A 21,866-nucleotide genomic window follows, 5' to 3' on the forward strand; every position below is an offset into this window, starting at 1 on the left:
TCATTAAAAACCTCCATGTGGAAGCTTCAAACATACATATACATGCCAAGGTCTACATCTGATTCTTGCAAATTTTCCATTAATAATTACTTTCCACTTCTCAATTATAAATATTACATTTGACCCTTTTATGAAAGAAATTTTCAAGTACAACTTTTGTAGGAGTTGATTCACAGTCATATGCATTTGACAAAAACTCATTAAATTGTATACATAAACCACTCTTTAATAATGTTTATATAAATATGGGGAGTTAAATTGATTTATTTACTTAACCCACTTTCTATAGCTATCTACATTTATACATACTTTATATTAAGTACAATACAAAGCAACTATAAAGTACTACTTTTAGTTTCTTATATAGCATCTCAATTTTATGCAGGAAAAATCTGCTGATAAGCAATGATGAAATAAAAAATTTAAACAACAGGATACTCCAAGTTTTGTCCCAATTTTTAGCTCTCTTCATTCTTGTGATGTCTCAGTTCTGCAAATTCACATGTGTGTGAATATACTCATGCCATCTGATGCTGTTATTGCCATTTTTGTTGGAAGGTCTTGAGAGCTACTATTACTATATGATGCGATTTGGCTGTGTCCCCATCCAAAAATCATCTTGAATTGTAATCCCCATAATCCCCACATACCAACGGCAGGAACAGGTGAGGTTAATCAGATCATGGGGGCCGTTTCTCCCATGCTGTTCTCGTGATAATGAGTGAGTCTCATGAGATCTGATGGTTATATAAGCATTTGGCATTTCGCCTGCTTGCACTCACTTTGTCCTGCTTTTCTATCAAGAAGGTGCTTGCTTCTCCTTTGCCTTCCACCAGGATTGTAAGTTTCCTGAGGTCTCCCAAGCAATGCAGAACTGTGAGCCAATTAAACCTCTTTCCTTTATAAATTACCCAGTCTTGGGGTATTTCTTCATAGCATCATGAGAACAGATTACTACACTATATTTTCATCAACAAATTTGAAGATTCACTGTAAACTAAACACTTTATAATTTATATAAAATTATAACTTCTATAAAAATTTTGTTAAACTCAAACATGATGGGCCCAAAACTGATGATACACATTAATGGTTAACGCATAAAAGCCTTTTTTCTTTCTCTATTTTCAATGGTTTTGTTTGTATCAAATTTTTATCTGAAAAAAAGTATATTTTCACCTATTCAATTCTATGTTCTACTAGGGTGAAGAGGATTTTGCATGTGGTTCCTTTTGCAGAATAGGAAAACTTACTGGTTAATATACATACTGAAAATTAATTTTCCATTGTTCTTAGGATTAATCATTCCATAAAACAGCATCATTTCCACATGACACTAGCTAACAAATGTTTCTCTTAGCCAATTTCATGTCACATTCAAATCAAAGTGCTGCTATATCCATAAGAAATGGCAATTGTTATAACTGTGAAATGACTACAAAATATCAGAGAAAAATACAGAAAACGGAAAATTATAAAATATGAAAAAATAACTCCCCAAGTATAATGGATTAGATATTGCACATAGGTCAATCAGCGCTTTTTTTATTTTAATACCCTTTTGGTGCTTCATGCTACGTAGAGAAGGCTTTATTATGATATGTTTTGATGGGCAAATAGCATTCGTGAACTACTGCTGTCAGAGTTGTTGTATTTGCTTACACAGAATATATCATGGTGTTGTGCCACAAGAGACTGACTTTTATTTCAGGGTATGAATAAAAGTGACTTGGACCATTAAATAAATGGTAAACCAAGCCCCTTTGATCCAGCCAGGCACAGGAAATATGACAGGCCAGGAAAATTCTTCCAGGGGAAGAATTACTCTAACAGTGAAAGTCCTACTTAGCTTATATAACCTTCAAACTCCAATCTACCCAACAAGAATGCTGCTGTTATTTGATAAATTTTAAATTGGTAAACAGGTCTTGTCCCTGTATATATTTTCGAAGGTACCTTCTCAATTAGAGTTAGTAATTCCCAGAATGCTTATTTCAGTTCTGTCAAGGCCATCTGCATTTTAACTGAATTAATTGCTTTTGGTAGTCGGCACGTAAAAAAGAAAAAAAGCTTATATTTTGAAAGTTGTAGACATAAAGAAAGACAGGCTTGGCACTGAGAATTAAAATTATTTACTGTGCTATTGTTAGCAGTGAATCAACAGGAATAACTTTAAACTTTTTTCTCACCCATTCAAAATAATGGAGGATTATGAAGTGCAAGTCAATTTTTTTAATTAAAAATAGTTTAAAATTTTTATGTTTTAGTTTCATGTAAGAACTTACTTATCAGGAATAAATAATACTCTAAAGCATTTTGTTAAAGAGAACGACCTCATTTAATCATGTTATTTAAAATAAAAATTTAGAATAAAACAGGGCAATTTGATGATTAAAATTTAGCTAGTCCATCCATACATTAAATAGAAGTTTTGAAATATTTTTACTGTTAATTTTTTATAACATCCTTATCATTGAGAAGAATATGGAGAAAATCTGATTCAACCTTATGCCAAACATATTTTTTTTTTTCTGCCGTGTCCTAAGAGAAGAAAAGAAAAGATTTCACCAAATCTTATCTCTAACTCCAGAAAACTTTGTTCCCATTGATTCAAGTACAGGCCTTTAGGGTAAGACAGAGTAAGCCAAGCTCCCCTTCAACATATTGAGGAAAACACATTAATTATAGCAAAATATACACAGGTTTTGCATATCAATTTTAAAAACAATTTATGTTAAATCTATTTATGTAAGAATGATTTGTTTTAAACTACATATGTTGCACCATTTTCAAAAGTGTGTTATTATGTATAACAAAATAAATTCTACATCTTCCAATTGCAAATAATTTATTAGATATGGTGTTCAAACCCAGGTGGGATTTGTAACACATATATTTATCCAAAAAGGATGGTTGAGCTTGTTGGTTCACACCTGTAATCCCAGCACTTTGGGAGGCCGAGGCAGGAAGATCATTTGAGGTCATGAGTTCAAGACCAGCCTGGCCAACAGGGCAAAACCCCATCTCTACTAAAAATACCCAAAATTAGCTGGGCATGGTGGTGCATGCCTATAATCTCAGCTATGTGGGAGGCTGAGGCAGGAGAATTGCCGGAACCTGGGAGGCAGAGGTTGCAGTAAGCCAAGATGGCGCCATTGCACTACAGCCTGTGTCACAGAGCAAGACTCTGTCTCAAAAAAAAAAAAAAAAAAAAAAAAAATCCATGTGATTAAAACAACTATTTATCCTACCTTAAATAATATGTCCAAATGTGGTTTTCAATTTGCTTTGTGCATAGCCTGTATATGAATCTCTAAGTTCCCTGCCTCACTCCTTTCTGAAAGGCACTACAGATATTACCTATGATTGTCAGAGATCTCCCTATCATTTTCAGTTCTGTTCATCTCTCTCACACACCCTCAGTTTTTCCTGAAACTTTCTTATTATCCTTATTGGCAGTCACAGATAGATGACTGAAAATTCTAATCTATATTATTGAAGCATGCTTAGTTTCTGTACACATTTAGAAAATTAAATTCTCAATCATGATTTCATGAAGCTTTAACTTCTTCAACAACTCACTTTTGATTTTTTTCTTTCATTGTTAGAAAAAATATATTTCACACGTAGTACGAGAATGTTCTAATAATATCTTTAGAGTATAATAATAATGAGAGCCACAGAGACCACCGGCACTTTTATCAGTTGTCACTCTGAAGTTGTAAAACACCAGCAAAATATTCTGCTCTTGCAACGCCTGAGAAATTGAAACAGCAAATTACTTTCTAGTCTCAGATCACTCAGCAGCAACTTCAAAGTTCCAAAGAACGATCATAGTATTTGCTTCAGAACTGTACATTTTTATTCAAGCAAACATAAAACTCCAAACTGTTCCTTACACATAATATTTATATAGACAAGTGAAACAAACAGCTATATTATTATCTGTTAAAGAGAACTACTGAAAGTCCAAAGGGGTCTTTACATTTTTTTCTTCTCTTTCTCTCTTTCTTTTGAGATAGACCCTCACTCTGTTGCCCAAGCTGGAGTGCTGTGGTGCAATCTTGGCTCACTGCAACCTCCGCCTCCTAGGTTCAAGTGATTCTCCTGCCTCAGCCTCCCCAGTAATTGGGACCACAGGCATCCACCACCACGACTGGCTAATTTTTGTATTTTAAGTAGAGACGGGGTTTCAGCATATTGGCCAGGCTGGTCTTGATCTCCTGACCTTGTGATCCGCCCACCTTAGCCTCCCAAAGTGCTGGGATGACAGGTGTGAACCACTGCGACCTGCTCAATTTTTTCTTTTTTTAGTGTCCCGCTTCTGTTCCAAGTGTTGTGGATGTAATTCCATAGGTTTAAATCCATCCTACAAAAACAAAAACAAACAAACAAACAAAAACAACAAGAAAAGAAAAAGAAAGTCAAAATCAGAGGCGGGCATTTGTGAGTCAAGCCAAATTGGAAAAGTTTGACACATCGAATATACGAATATATGAGTCTTTGGAAACTTGCAGGGTTAATTAAAGGAAGAGTTGAGAAATGCACAATAATATGAATTCAAAAGACAATTCGAAACAGAAGATCAGGCAGTGAGGTTGGGAAACCATTAGGAAGGATCTAGGTCATCAAATAGGTGGGACCAAGAGGAGTTGAAGGAATTCAAAGAGCTGCTGGTATTGAATTTCTAAGTAACCTGTGAGGCAAGAACATCCTCTGTGTGAAAGTGGCTGAAAGAAGATGAAAGGTTTGAGGGGAATTTAAGAAAAAAAAAAGTAATTGGCACTCCAGAAAACGTGAAAAGAAGCCAATTAAAGATAAATAAAAAGATTGCTGAGTAGGGCTGAATATCCAGCCAAGGTTAGACATCATAAATTTTGATGAGGCAATTAACAGTGCTATGTGATTTCTCTCTATTAAGCCTTGACTGCCCAGGGGCGGGGGACATTAACCTGATGAAGGGGCATTCAGTGATAATGAAAGAATACAAAAAGGGAAAGCACGAGAGGCTGTTTTAAGTTACGCTATTAGTGTCTTAAATTGTTCTTCAAGCATTTTAGAGGGTCCTTAGATTAGTATTAACAACTATGATGTTTTAAGAAGTATCCAATATATGTTATGCTTATATTCCACATTTCATGTGATCTCTTTTATCTGTTAAGAAATCTGTAAAGGGTTAACTCCCATCTTTTCTTTTTTCTTTTTTTTGAGACGGAGTCTTGCTCTGTTGCCCAGGCCAGAGTGCAGTGGCACGATCTGGGCTCACTGCAACCTCCGCCTCCTGGGTTCAAGCAATCCTCCTGCCTCAGTCTCCTGAGTAGCTGAGACTACAGGTCCCACCTGTACATGCCACCATGCATGGCTAATTTTTGTAATTTTAGTAGAGACGGGGTTTCACCATATTGGCCAGGCTGGTCTTGAACTCCTAACCTCGTGATCTGCCTGCCTTGGCCTCCCAAAGTGCTGGGATTACAGGTGTGAGCCACCGTGCCTGGCCAACAGCCCTCTTTTAAAAGTGGCTACTCAGAGCTTGGAAAGATTAATCAACATTCCAACGTTATACAGTTACAAGTATTATGTCCCGATTCAACTGCAAGTTTGCTTAGTTTATGTTCTTTTGCTCTTCTGTAGGCTTTATAAGTTGACAATCTCAAGACGTGACTTTAACATTCAAGGCATACAATGAAATGAGAGGATGCTGTTATACATAAATGTATTGTTTGTGCAAATTCAACTAGCTATACAATTCGGATATGTATACTTGCCTGAACGTATTTTATACTGAATGTATTTTATACTTTAGTATGAAGCTTTAAAAACTGAATGAGAACTTTGAGGTTGAGTAAATCTGCCTAAGAGATTCTGAAACAAGTCAGAAGGTGACTTTTATTGTCAGATATGATACATAACAATCTTTTGCCTGTTTACCAAACTCTTCTCCAAGGTTTCACTTCATACTAAATACATTATTGTGGGTGAAATAGTTCATCTCTAGGGTCTCAAATTACTTCATCTTTAATATATTTGCTCTGTGCTGCTATAACAGAGTACCAAGGATTGAGCAATTTATAAATTTATAAAGATAATATATGTATTTGGCTCACAGTTCTGGAGGCTAGGAAGGGATCTGTCCAGCATCTAGTGAAGGCCTTCGTGCTGCAACATCCCACAGTGGAAGGAGAGAGAGTGAGAGGGAGAAAGGGGGCCAAACTCATCCTTTTATCAAGAACTAACCCACTCTCATGATAATCCATTAATGGGAGTAAAGTCTTTAGGAACTAGTCACCTTTTAAAAGTTCTGCTTTAACACTGTTGCACTGGAGATTAATTTTCGAACTTGTAAACTTTGGGGGTCACATTTAAACCATAGCATCTCTGTACTCTTAGATTACCTATCTGTAATACATATTTAGAATTGAGTTCTAAGAAGTCTCTTTTTTTCTTTTTTACTTTCATTTTAATTTCAGGTGTACATGTGTAGGCTTGTTACATAGGTAAACTTGTGTCATGGGGGTGTGTTATACAGATTATTTCATCACCCAGGTATTAAGCCCAGTACCCATTAGTAATTTTTTTTCATTTTTTTATTATTATACTTTAAGTTCTGGGATACATATGCAGAACATGCAGGTTTGTTACATAGGTATACCCATGTCATGGTGGTTTGCTGCACCCATCAACCCATCATCTACATTAGGTATTTCTCCTAATGCTATCCCTCCCCTAGCCCCCCCACCCCCTCTGGTGTGTGATGTTCCTTCCCTGTGCCCATGTGTTCTCATTGTTCAACTCCCACTTATGAGTGAGAACATGCAGTGTTTGATTTTCTGTTCCTCTGTTAGTTTTCTGAGAATGATGGTTTCCAGCTTCAACCGTGTCCCAGCAAAGGACATGAACTCATCCTTTTTTATGGCTGCATAGTATTCCATGGTGTATATGTGCCATATTTTCTTTATCCAGTCTATCATTGGTGGGCATTTGGGTTGGTTCCAAGTCTTTGCTATTGTGAACAGTGTTCCAATAAACATACATGTGCATGTGCTCATTAGCAATTTTTTTCTAATCCTCTCCTCTTCCCACCCTCCACCCTCTGAAAAGCCTCAGTGTGTGTTGTTCCCCTCTATGTGTCCATGTGTTCTCATCATTTAGCTCCCCATTGTGGGAAGATGCAGTATTTGATTTTCTGTTCCTGTGTTAGTTTACTAAGAATAATGGCCTCTAACTCCATCCATGTCCTGCAAAGAACATGACCTCATTCTCTTTTCTGGCTGCATAGTATTCTATGGTGTATATGTACCAATTTGAGTGGCATAGTTCTAATCCACCTATTTAACACTTTTTGTTTATTTCCCTCAATTTTGATTTGGGGTTTGTAATGGTTGGATAAGAGAATACTTGAGCGCTATGAAATGTTCAAGAATAAAGTTTTATTACATGTATTAGTTCTGGGAATGTACATTCTATCACGTATATTAAAAAACAGTCACCCAAACTTTCAAAAATAAAATGTACATTTTAAGAGAAACTTCAGTCAAGATATAATCTATTCATTTAAGTTAAACTGAATCAATTATAGTACTTTCAGATTAAAAAAAATCCAAAGCTAATAAGGAGAGAGACTATTTCAAAGGATTGTTTGCTGTGTGAAAAAACTGACTTTTGTAATAGGGGAAGGAGACTTATTTCAGTGAGGGAGTTCTCTGACTATAAAAAACATCAAGAGATCTAGAGTCTCAAGTGTTGGGCAAAAAAAAGGGGGGTTTTATTTTACAGAGCCAGGTAAATAAGACTAAAAATCTGTCTGCGGAAGCGGAAAGAAAGGGCAATGTGAAGAGATGGTGGGTCAGAGAATGTTTTACACTAAAGCTAGCCTATTTTCAAGAAGGGGCTGTTGAGGAGGGGTTGTATGATGGCTCAGGATGAGGGTGGGCCAGAAGTTCAGGAATTTCTAAGACAGAGCGTATCTTAATCAAAGTTTAGTTAGTAAGCATGTGTGCCAACCGATCAATGAGAACAAGCAGTTCAGTGTATCATTTATAAAAGAAAGAGTGGGATTGTAGAGGGTCTTTGTCTGAACCTGCCATAGGTAAACAGAGGACACATACATCCATTTTAATAAATCCTATAGTAAAAAGTGCTCGTTAGAAATAAGCTGTTTTCCAGCATATAAGGGTTGGGAGATTTCTTAATCTTTGCTGAATTCAAAATTTTCAGAGCTATGCTATACTTAGTACACATTTAAAAAGTTTCATTGAAAGAATATAATCACAATATGTAGGGAAACTCTAAAAATATATTTTATTATTTAATTCTTATGTCGTACTGACTCTGAATAGGAAACTCAGATTCAGCAGTTTTTTTTTTTAAATATAACAATGACAGTGATGTGAAATGCCTTAGTGCCTCCAAGTAGAAGCTGGTGTATAGGTATAAGTATCTTCAGTATAAAATGAGCTCTATATTCAGAAGAAAATTAAATATAATTAGAATCCAATATTTTGTTTGACTAAAATATTTGTATTAAAAATAATTACAAAAAAAAACCCATTACACAACCTGAAAATAATGTGTATCTCTAATTTAAAGGAGTAAAAAGAAAGTAATCTGGAAGGAAAGATTTGTACATATATTTTTTAAAAGAAGTATATATTTTTTTATTATATAGTCAAATAGTTATGCTGTATAATATCCATCTACATAAGATCTATTTATACATGTTTCTCAAAGAAGATTATTAAATAATTTTATCCAGATATTCTTTGCAGTTATAAAACTGAATTAAGATAAAAATGTACAGTGGTGACAAGAAGCTTATCCATATTCATATTTTATAGTTCTCATGCCTACCATATGTTTTCATGTTTCCTTTGCTTTTGTAGCTCCAGTTTTCTTAATAAATTGACATTTTACTTCTGCATTTATAAAGTAATTTCTAGTTCTGCCCATTCTATCAAATGTGGCCAATATGTTACTGACCCATTCAGCAATGTCATATTCACAATTCTTCCTTGAGAAACGTGATCCTGTTATTTTTCTGGGTCTCTCGCCTCAAGATCCTGAAAATATCTTTAAATATAGAGGGTAAACAAAGTTGATCTACTGTGTGAGTATATTCATTCTACTTACTATCTCCTGGAGTATATGAATCTATGTCATAAACATTTATAGCAAAATAAAATTTATTTGTTCAGAAAAACCTAATGCCCATAAAGGGGAATATCAAAGGGAGATAAATATTTAGCATCTAATTACATTTATTAAGCTCCAATATTGCTTTATTGTGTTTTTAACTATAACAGAAGAGATTGTTCAATTATCAATTTTTTATGTGAACCATTCCTAAATTAACCATATGTGACTTGAATAATCAGTTCTATTAAAACATGGGAATATTGAGGGTGGGAGTGATTTATTAACTTCAGTGACATTGCGCACTCTGGAGTCATATTAGGAACTCATATCTGGAGCTCTTCCATACATGAAACACATGTTTACCACTTCTCTTTCTGCACATTGTAGCTTCAAATAGACATCCAGTTTTATCAGCTAATAAATTTAGTAATATCCACAGTAATATACAGGAATACATCATTTTATTTCACTTTGCTTCCTTTTGCTTTGCAGATATTACGTTTTGCAATATTATAATATTATAAACATTCCAACTATACCTCTGCAGTTATTTTTAAATGAATTATCATAGACTGTAGTCACTTTGTGGTACTATCAAATACCAGATCTTATTCATTCTATCTAACTATATTTTTGTTCCCCTTAACCATACCCTCTTCCACCCACTCTTTGTTACCCTTCCCAGCATCTAGTAACCATCCTTCTGCTCTCTGTCTCCATGAATTCAATTGTTTTAATTTTTAGCTCCTGCAAATGAATGAGAACACTTAAAGTTTGTCTTTCTGTACTTGGTTTATTTCACTTACATAATGTCCTTCAGTTCCCTCCATATTGTTGCAAATGACAGGATCTCATCATGGCTGGATAGTGCTCCATTTTGAATATGCACTACATTTTCTTAATCAATTCTTCTGTTGATGACACTTAGGTTGCTTTGAAATCTTGACTATTGTTAATAGGACTGTAATAAACATGGAAGTGCAGATGTATCTTTGGTGTACTGATTTCCTTTCTTTTGGGTATACACCTAACAGGGACATTATTACATCATATGGTGGTTCTATTTTTAGTTTTTAGAAAAACCTCCACACTGTTCTCCATAGTGGCTGTACTAATTTATATTTCTACCAACAGTGTACAATGATTCCCTCTTTTCCACATCCTCACCAGCGTTAGTTATTGCCTGACTTTTGGATAAAAGCCATTTTAACGGGGCTGAGACGATATCTCATGGTAGTTTTGATTTGCATTTCTCTGACAATCAGTGATACTGAGCACCTTTTCATATGCCTATTTGCCATTTGTTTTTCTTCTTTTGAGAAATGTCTATTCAGATGTTTTGCCTAGATTTTAATTGATTTATTACACTATTTCCTATTGAGATATTTGAGCCCTTATACATTCTGGTTATAAATCCCTTGTCAGAGGGATAGTTTGTAAATGCTTTTTCACATTCTTTAGGTTGGCTTTTCACTTTGTTCATTGTTTCCTTTTTTGTGAAGAAGCCTTTTAAATTGAGGTGATGACATTTGTCTGTTTTTGTTTTGGTTCCCTGTGGTTGTGGAGTATTAACTCAAGAACTATTTGCCCAGACCCATGTCCTGGAGAGTTTTCACAGTGTTTTCTTGCAGAAGTTTGATCGTTTGAGGTCTTAGATTTAAGTCTTTTTCTCATTTTGAATTGATTTGTGGATTTGTGTGTATGGCAAAAGATAGGGGTCTAGGCCAGGCATGGTGGCTCACGCCTGTAATCTCTGCACTTTGGGAGTCCAAGGTGGGCAGATCAACTGAGGTGGGAAGTTCCAGACCAGCCTGACCAAAATGGAGAAACCCCATCTCTATTAAATAAACAAAATTAGCTGGCATGGCGGCGCATGCCTGTAATCCCAGCTACTCTGGAGGTTGAGGCAGAAGAATCCCTTGCACCCAGGAGGCGAAGGTTACCGTGAGACGAGATTGTTTCATTGAACTCCAGCCTGGGCAATGAGAGCAAAACTCCGTCTCAAATTAAACAACAACAACAACAACAACAACAAAAAATGCCGAGCTCGGTGGCTCACACCTGTAATCCCAGCACTTTGGGAGACCAAGGCGGATGGATCATGAGGTCAAGAGATCGAGACCATCCTGGCTAACACGGTGAAATCCCGTCTCTATTAAAAATACAAAAAATTAGCTGGGCGTGGTGGCGGGTGCCTGTAGCCCCAGCTACTCGGGAAGCTGAGGCAGGAGAATGGAGTGAACCCGAGAGGCGGAGCTTGCAGTGAGCCAAGATCTTGCCACTGCACTCTAGCCTGGGTGACAGAGCGAGAGACTTCATCTCAAAAAAAAAAAAAAAAAAAAAAAATTGGTGGCTAGTTTTAATTCTTCTGCATATGAATATACATTTTCCCAGCACCATTTATTGAAGAGATTATTCTTTCCCTAATGTATGTTCTTGGCACCTTCATCAAAAATGAGTTCACTGTACATTTGTGGATTTGTTTCTGGGTTTTCTATTATGTTCCATTAGTTTAAGTGTCTGCTTTTATGCCAGTACTATGCTATTTTGGTCACTATTCATATAACTTCACAGTATAATTTGAAATCAGGTAATGTGATTTCTCCAGTTTTCTTCTTTGTGCTCAGGATGTCTTTGGCTATTCTGGGTCTTAAATTCCTACAAATTTCAGGATTCCATTTCTCTGAAGAATGTCATTTTTATGTTGGAAGACATTGCATTGAATCTGTGGATTTCCTTGGGGAGTATGGACATTTTTAACAATTTTAACTCTTCCAATCCATGAACATAAAATATTTTTTCCTGTTTTTTGTGTCCTCTTCAACTTTGTGCATCAATGTTTTATAGTTTACATTGTAGAGATCTTTCTCTTCCTTAAATAAATTTTCAGGTATTTTGTTTACAGCAGTTGTAAAGGCAATTGCTTTCTTGATTTCTCCTTCATATTGTTCCTGCTGACATATAGAAATATTACTGATTTTTGCATGTTGATGTTATATTTTGTATCCTGCAACTTTATTGAATTTTTTAATCAGTTTTAATATTTTTTTGGTGAAAGTATTAGGTTTTTGCAAATATAAGATTGTAATATCTGCACAAAAGAATAATTTGACTTCTGTCTTTCCAATGCAGATGCTTTTTATTTCTTTCTCTAGTCTGATTACACTAGCTAGGACTTCCAGTACTATGATGAGTAAGAGTGGTGAAAGTGGCATTCTTGTCTTATTGCAGATGTTATGGGAAAGGCTTTCCATTTTTCCCATTATGTATGATACTAGCTATGGGTCTATAGTATACGGCTTTTATTATGTTGACGTATGTTCATTCTATATCCAGTTTTCGAGGGTTTTTATCTTGATGGAATGTTAAATTTTATCCAAGGCTCTTCCAGCATCAATTGAAATGTTCATATAATTTTTTTTTGTCTTTCACCCTATTGATACCATGTATCACATTGATTTTTACATTTCTAGTATAAATCCCACATGGTAATAATGACTGATCTTTGTAATATGTTGTTGAATTTCATTTCCTAGTATTTTGTTGAGGTTTTTTTCACCAATGTTCACCAGAGATATTGGCCTATAGTTCTCTTTTCTTGTTGTGTCTTTGTCTGATTTTGTTATCAAGGTATCACTGGCCTCAAAAAATGAGTTTAGAAGTATTCCCTTCTCTATTTTCTGGAATAGTTTTAGTAGAATTGGCATTCTTTAAATGTTTGGTAAAATTAAGCAGTGAAGCCATCAGGTTTTGGGCTTTTCTTTGCTCAGAGATGTTTTATTCTGGCTTTGATCTTGTTATTTTTGATTGATCTATTCAGTTTGTATTTCTTCATGGTTCAATCTTGGTAGGCTGTATGTTTCAGGAATTTATCCATGTCTGCTAGGTTTTGCAACTTATTGGCATATAGTTGCTCATAATAGAGTCTAATAATCCTTTGAATTTCTGCAATATCCACTGTAATGCCTATTTTTTTTTCATTTCTAATTGTATTTACTTGAGCCTTCTCTCTTTTTTCTTAGTTTGGCTAGAGATTTGTCAATTTTCTCTATCTTTTCAAAAAGAAAAAACAGCTTTTGATTTCATTGATTTTTTATATATTCTTTTCAATTTCAATTTTATTTCTTTCAGCTCTGATTATTATTTATTTCATTCTAATAATTTTAAGTTTGGTTTACTCTTTTCTAATTCTTTAAGATGCACCTTTAGGTTGTTTATTTGAAGTTTTTCTGCTTTTCAATGTAGGTGCTCATTACTATAAACTTTCTTCTTAGTACTGCTTTTGCTGTATCCCATTGGTTTTGGGATGTTGTGCTTCTCTTTTGATTTGTTTCAAGGAATTTTACAATTTTCTTCTCAATTTCTTCATTGACTCACTGATCATTCAAGAGCATATTGTTTAATTTTCAAGAAATAAGTTTTGTAAGGGAATAGCTGCCATAGATTATGATTCCTCTGATGGATCTGGGCAAATTGAAAACCTTTTGGAAAAGATCCACCACTCCAGATGCCATTGAAAATATTTGTGATTCATGAGGTGGTCAAAATATCAACAATAACAGGAGTTTGGAAGAAGTTAATTCCAGCCTTTATGGATGACTTGGAGGGATTTGAGACTTCAGTGGAGGAGTAACTGCAGATGTGGTGACAATAGCAAGAGAACTATAACTAGAAGTGAAGCCTGAGGATATGACTGAATTGGTTTGATCTCATTATAAAATTGAAATTGAAAAGAACATATAAATTTGATGGTTCAATCTCATAATAAATTAGGAGTTGCTTCTTATAGATGAGCAAATAACGTGGTTTCTTTAGATAAAACTATCCCTGGTGAAGATGCTTTGAACATTGTTAAAATGACAAGAAAGCATTTATAATATGATGTAAGGTGACTTGATAATCCAGTGACAGGATTTGAGAGGATTGGCTGTAATTCTGAAAGAAGTTTTAATGTGGGTAAAATGCTATCAAACAGCATCACGAGACCAATAAATTGTTTGTGAAAAGAAGAATCAACTGATGATGTGAACTTCACCATTGTTTTATTTTAGCAAATTTATACAGCCACCCCAGCCTTCCACAACCTCTACCCTGATAATTCAGTGGCCATCAAGATCCAGACAAGACCTTCCACCAACAAAAAAGACTAAGACTTACTAAAGACCCAGATAATCATTAGCATTTTATTGCAATAAAGAAGTACTTTAAATTAAGGCATGTACATATTTTAGCCATAACGCTTTTGCACACTTAATAGACACAGTATAATATGAACATAACTTTTCACTGGGAAACCAAAAATTACTCTGTGATTCTCATTATTGCAATATTTGCTTTATTGTGGTCTGGAACCAAACCTGTAATATCTGTAAGACATGTGTATATTATATTGAGCATTTACTAAGGGCAGCGTTGCTCTCAGTGCAACACAAGTTATCTCATTCAACTCTATAGCCATTCTAGATTTTTGGTACTGTTATTCCCCATCACTCTGGAGATCATAAATGATAATAAATGAGGCACCTAGGTTACGTTTAAACAGTCATTGAGTACTGTAGGTGACTAAATGAAATTTCAACCAAATAAGTTTGACTTTAGGTCCTATACTCAATTATTATTTAATAAAATTGTGACACATATAATGATCAGTAATGATTAGGGTAAATTGTACAAAGAAAAAATATATGTTGCAGCCAGTAAATAATCTGAGAAATAAACAAACAAAAAGCATGCAGAACCATGATGGAGGAAACCACTTTGGTCTAGGTTGAACTGAGAATGTATTCCCCTATTACATCCAAACTTTAATAATTATTCTGCCATTAACATTCATGTACACATTTTTGGTGCACATTTGTATATATTTCTGACTAATATATAACTAGGAGTGGAATTGCTAAAGCATGATTATCTGTAGCTTTGGCCTTTGTATATTTATGGAACAATGTTATAACATTATAAATCATTTGGCAGACTGAGTTTGCTAAGGTTTTCTGACTCACACATTTTCAATTAGCTATTTACCATTTCACTATAGTAACTTGACTGCGTTAGAATGCCGATAGCCATCAACATTCAAATAGCAACTGAAACATTCTCTGCAAATTACTATATTTGTTGAGATCCTGTTGACAGTAGAAAATTTCCTTTTTAATAATGTAAACAAATATAACAATCTGATTTCATGGGTAGGAATTATAATTGAAATTGTGTAGATTTGGTCATTGTGAAATTTAGGTTTACCGCAAGATATCACTGTGTTAACACATTTTTATAAGCATGTTCTTTATCCTCAGCACTATGCAAGAAGCAGAAGACACAGGAGTAAAAAATAAATAAATAAATATATAAATCTATCACTCTTCTCCAAAAACTTCAAGATCAGCGTAGATAAGCATTTGTAATTAAGTATACTATTTGTATCCATGTAGATAATTATGTTAACCATTAAAAGAATATACAGAATTTTGGATACAATGGAACTTAGTAGGGGGTGGGGTAGGGTAATTAACCTGGGATGATAATTTACAGGAAAAATTTTCTCTCACCTTTTCCATTAAATATTATCTTTTTGATTTTATAAAAGAGCTTGAAAGAAATGTTTTTAGATATTATCCAATATAACCCCTTATGTTCAGAGAAATAAAGAAAACTGTAATAAAAACCTCCCACGTGAAACATATCTTGTGTGTGTGTTCTTATTTGGGTGGTGAAATTTAGAATAAATTTGAAACCTGAAAGTTCTTCATTATTTCAACTCTGTGTTAGGTTAATTTCAGAGGCCTATTGAGTTATATTAGAACATCTGCCCCTGGACTAGATGGTCTCAGGTTTCTATTAAATCTGAGATTTAAATGTTCTATTACACGTCTGTTTTGTTTTTTTTTTCAGGTACTTTCTCTTCTCTCTTGCTGTTGGCTCCTTCATTTCATTTTCTTTTCTTGTATTTGGCACTTGTCTGTAGAATGCCATACTACACTTCTAATTTTCTAATTCCAAATTTATGAGAGACTAAAAACTACATCAAAATTTCATTTACTTGTTCTTTCTTTATAAAAAAACAAGTACTGAGCAACTTTCTTCTGTTAGGTACTATGTTAAATGCTGCTGGGTCAGAAATCAAAATAACATCACCCATGAAGAAATTTCATGGAATTCAAACCACAATTATTGACACTAATAAAATAAATAAAATTAAATACAGATGCGGAATTTTTGACAGATGGATAGGCTGGCATTAGTGAATATATTAATGATTTTAATCAATATGTTGTTGTTAATAATATATGTACAGAAAGTGTCACAAATCATATTTATATAGATGAATGCATTTTCACACAGTAAATATAGCCAAGTAACCAAAACCAGATGCATACATACACACATATTTATATTATATATTATATTATATTATATTATTATATTATATTATATTATATTATATTATATTATATTAAACAGGAGCTTCAGAAGCCCCTCTTAAGCCTGCTTTCAATCACTGTCTCATCCTTACAACACCTTAAATTAGTATTATCTCTTTTGAACTTTTTATTAATTGGAATTATAAAACTGGAATTGTTTGTTTTACTTCTGTTACATGTAATTATAGTCTCTTCTATTGCTTTGAACATCCATGTGCCTTTTTGGTGCACTTATGTATACATTTCTGTTGAGGCATTGGTATGTATATTTTTATCTTTAGTATATTTATAGAATGATGTTACAACATTGCAAATCATTTGGCAGACTGAAGTTGACTAAGGTTTTCTAATACACTATTCTCTATGTGAAGAAAAGAAATTATGTCCATACACTGCAGGGTCTTCCAATTCACATAGTTAAGGCTCCCCTACAGGCTAAAGAAAATGACTTAAAAGCTTGTATAAGAAGCATTTATGTAAACACTTTATAACATATTTAATTATTTGCCTGCCTGGCCTTCTATGGATTGTCTAAATATGTACTTGATCATTTTGTTGAAGATGTATTCGATCATAAGTTTATGATCTATCAAAAATTCCCCATCTGTATTTAATTTTATTTATTTTATTAGTGTCGATAATTGTGGTTTGAATTCCGTGAAATTTCTTCATGGGTGATGTTATTTTGATTTCTGACCCAATAGCATTTAGCATAGTACCTAACAGAAGAAAGTTGCTCAGTACTTGATTTTTATAAAGAAAGAACAAGTAAATGAAATTTTGATGTGGTTCTAGTCTCTCATAAAGTTGGAATTAGAAAACTAGAAGTGTAGTATGGCATTCTACATGTTTACCATAGAGAGCGTCTGGAGGCAAATTTTATCATAGAGAAAATGATATCACATACACAATAGCACTTTTGTTTTGTTATGAACTAGGCAAAGATTAAATCATATAGTATTCCGAGAATTAGAGAAAAGACTAGAGCCCGTCCCCTTTCCCTCCTCCTTTCCTCTCCTCACACTGGAGTGTAAAACAATTCACTGTCTCACATTATGCATACAGAAACTGCACTGTAGTTCAGCAGAAGGATAGAGAAAAATAACAGCTATAGCTAAAGCTAGAAAGAAACTGTAAGAAGACAACAATGCAATTACTCAATTTGGAGTCTGACAAGAGGAATGGAAGTAATTCCTTTTTTTTTCATTTAAGTTTTAGGCAGGTTTAATGAACAAATGCTCTTTGCTGTTGTTTCCTTCATTTCATTCTTGTGAAAACAAAACAAGAACACAACCAATACTTCCCTTCATTTAATTCTCCAAAGCAGTAGTCCTTTGATTTAAAATCGAGAGTGCCTGTATGTACAAAGGACCAGAATTGTTCTGGATTAGTTTTGAAAAGCAGTCTAAAAAGACGAAAGAAAACAAAATCTACTTTCAAGTTAAAATGATTCACACAATTTTTCTACATTAAAGAGCCTAACAAGTAGTTAAATTGAATTAAGAGCCACAGATACTCCTTTACATACCTCATTCGTGGGTTAGAATATTATCTAATAGTTTATGGTTTCTTTTTACTAGTAGAGTTTATGAGTTAGAAACCCATAAGGAATATGGAGAAATCTCAAAAATATATTTCTTAAGTTGACTCTAAACCATAACAGACTGCCTTACACACACACACACACACACAGACATTTTCAGCTCATCAAGCCAAAATGTATGCGGAAATGTATTTTGTAATTTTTGTTTTGTAAAAATGATTTAATTCGGTAGCAAGATGGTTTTAAGATCATTATTACCTATGATTTCTTTATCTTTAAAATGCATTTTTAAAAATAAATTTGAATGACATTAGTGCAACAATGTCTAACGACTTTAAACAAGTCACTAGGAGAATAATAACATTGTTTTGTAGGCAGAAATATCAGTGTTTATAACTTGTGAGAAGACATGACATCCATTCACTATTTCACTTACTGGCATGGACTGTGACTAATTCAGTCAAAAAAATGCTTCGCTTTTTCCTTTTGTGTCCTTATCCTTTTGGTATAAATTCTTCCCAAACTCTTCTTTAAATATTGTCACGAGGTGTCATGTCCAGAAATACTAGGTATTTCATCTGTAATGTGTCTTCCTCAGCACGAAATTACTACTTTAAGCCTGATTGCTTCATGCTAGGGAATCTGTACTGGAATATGCTCAGTTTCTCTTTTTGGTCAAACCCCAACTGTATACTTATCTCCTATCCCTGGTGGTCAAAAGAACTTGAGCAGCCCATATTTAGGTCAACATTGTCCCCTTGTTTGAGCTGTCTCTCCATAAAGCCACACCAATCTGTCTGTTTGTTTGCTTAAGCCTATTATTAACTTAACTCTTTTCATAGTCACTAACTAACCTGGACAAAGAGCATTTCTCTTTGCTCATAAAATAGAACTTCCTTGCACAGCTACTTCAGATTATTTTTGCCCACTCTACAAATTGAAGGTGAAAGGAATAATTATGTTTGTTAGAACTATATATCTTAGACAAAGTGGAAAAAATATCTAGCAGGTTTTTTTTTAGTCTAGTGGAGTTACATGGTAGAGATCCATTGCCTTTTCTTGGTAAAACATTTTTACGGCTTTCAAAAATGGAACTACTCTCTCAATTCCTCAAGCCAGAAATGTAGGTGTCTTTTGCCATTTTCTCCCCTTCAATTCTCAACTCCAATCAACAAGTACTATATCAACTTCCTAAATATTTCTCACAACTGTCTAACCTAATTTCCCCCATCAATTTTTAATCTAAATTTATATCATATCTTATTCGAATTATGACCTCATAGACCTTCTCACATCCTTTCTCATCACATATTGCATAATCCTTCTCCTTACAGAATGTTCTAAAAGTGACCTTGCACTGATTTCTCAGTCTACATACCCCTACCATGGCTGATCTCAAGCTAGCAATGTGACAGTGGACTTGGGAAAATACGTGGACCACCTATAAGCCAGTTCTAGACCAAGCCAATACCAATCACCACAGAAAGTCTAATTCAGATTAATTCAGATACTGACTTAAAGAATTTCCATGGCTTTGTCAATGCTCTCTTCTACTAGAATAAAAAATTCTTCCATTTACAATTCTGGAATTGTCTAGTAATTTCAGTTCAGAAATCAAAATGTATTTTCCTGAAGGCTTTTTTTTTCTTTTAAGATTAGCTCAGTGTTGTGATCAAGACTAAGTGACACAATATGTCCATGCTGCAAGATGTTTGAATGGGCCTTTTAGTCATCATTAATCTTTTAGCCGTGTTATGTCTCTTATTGTATCCTACAGTCAGACATCTTTTCTATGCTCTTATAGTGTCTTGTAATTTATTATAATAACAAGAAAAAATATTTTTGTTCATTATATTTATTTACCTATACTTTATTGCTCTATGATTGCAGCAGTCATCCTTTTATGTTCATAGCTGTACTTCTTTGCCAAATACTGTGGCTATTACTTAGTATTAAGTAGTATCTTTCCATAATTAAATTATTATGTATAAATATATATTTTAATGCAAATTAAACTCTTTTATTAAACTAAATCCTTCCTAGACTTGTGGTCTCTAACACCACAAAAATGTAGTTCCCAGATAAATAACCTAGGCAACTGCCGAGTCAACTGGGCTAGTCAACTAAATACCTAGACCACCTAAACACCCTGGTCAACTGGAAATGCATATATATCCAAAAGTGGATTAGAAAAAAATGAGAATAATTAATAATTAACTGAACAATACTAGAGTTTGATTTAGAGACAACAGTGTGGAGAAGGAAAAGATTTTCGCTACCTTGTTCTTGCTAAATATCTCTTACTTTGGAACTGTGAGAACCTTGGACAATCTCTCTGATTTATAGTCCCAATCACAGTCTTAGGCTAGCTTTATTGTTACAATTAAGATAATATGCATAAATATGATACATGAGCTATAAAATGCATCTCATTGCCAACATTCTCATCTCAGTTTTAAGCACAGGGCACAGAAACCTAAAGTGAAAACTCCACACTATATATCATATCAAAACATAACAGAGGCAAGTATTATAAAATTAAATTAATATTTTATACTATTGTATAATATAGAAATAGCTACATATGTGTTATATACTATCAGGATTTTCACTTGTGAATGATATATTTTCCTCATCATTATAGTAATGTTTAACCAAGCAATAGATGTTCATTTTGGGGAAGCTATTATTGTAACATATATTGTTAAGGTTAGTATAGTTACAAAACCACAAACCGCTTACGGCCACGAGTCCTTCTTCTCCCAGTAGCACTATAGTTTAAATTTATCTTTCTTTGACCTAAATTCAATAAAAGGGGGAAAAAGAATCCCTGTGTCTTTAACATACTGTTAAACCACCACAGTTCAGTAATTTATTTGGCTTTAGCCTTTGCAAGCTATCTGTCTGTAGTTGCAACTTTACAGATTTTATGTATTCAGTTTGAAAAAAAAAAAAAAAGGCCTTTTCCCCCCGAAAGCAGCTAGCTGTTAACAGAAAGAAGAGAAAAACAAGATTTATCTTATCCAGCTCCATCCAAAACAAGGTGCTATGCTTTCTGTGACTTCGATTTGACAAGTAAAGCCCTGGGCAGGCATGCAGTATCACTGCTTGCCACTATAAGGCAACAGACTGGAAAAGACATGAGATAGTGTAGAAATAAGCAAGTGTAGCAGGTAACTAATTAAGATTAGGAGTGCACACTGAAAGATTTTCTAAATCCAAGACACCCAATCCTTCCATATCTGCTGTAATACAAAACATAGACAACTGGCATGCAACAAGCTCATCTTGGAAAATGTATACTTTTTGCTTTGTAAAATTTAAAGTAAAAACGGTAGATGAAAGGAAAATCTGCAAGTGAGGCAAAATCTGTGTTGACTGCCTTTGTTGTAGAAGTTTGTCTCATTCTGAAATAAATCTTGATTTATTCCAAATTAGGAGATTAAGTATTTCAATTTCCAATTTAAAAATCATTCCTTCTCTTTGTCTCTGGCAGTATATAATATGTATGTGTATAAACATATATTCACCTTAACATTTAATATGTGAATACCAAAATATTACATAGAATTATGTGTAGTCTTGCTTCGCCACTGTTCATTTTTTCTCATATTTAACTCTCATGAAAATTTCCCTCATTTTTTTGAGTGTTGTTTCTATCATTTTATTTCAGTCATTTCATTCTTTATTTTCTTCTATTTTTTCCATTGCTCTACAGTTATTTGGGACATTGTTTTCTGTATCAAGATCTTTTTACACAGACTATATTG

The sequence above is a fragment of the Hylobates moloch genome, unplaced genomic scaffold (assembly GCF_009828535.3).
Source record: "Hylobates moloch isolate HMO894 unplaced genomic scaffold, HMol_V3 SCAFFOLD_18, whole genome shotgun sequence".
NCBI lineage: Eukaryota > Metazoa > Chordata > Mammalia > Primates > Hylobatidae > Hylobates > Hylobates moloch.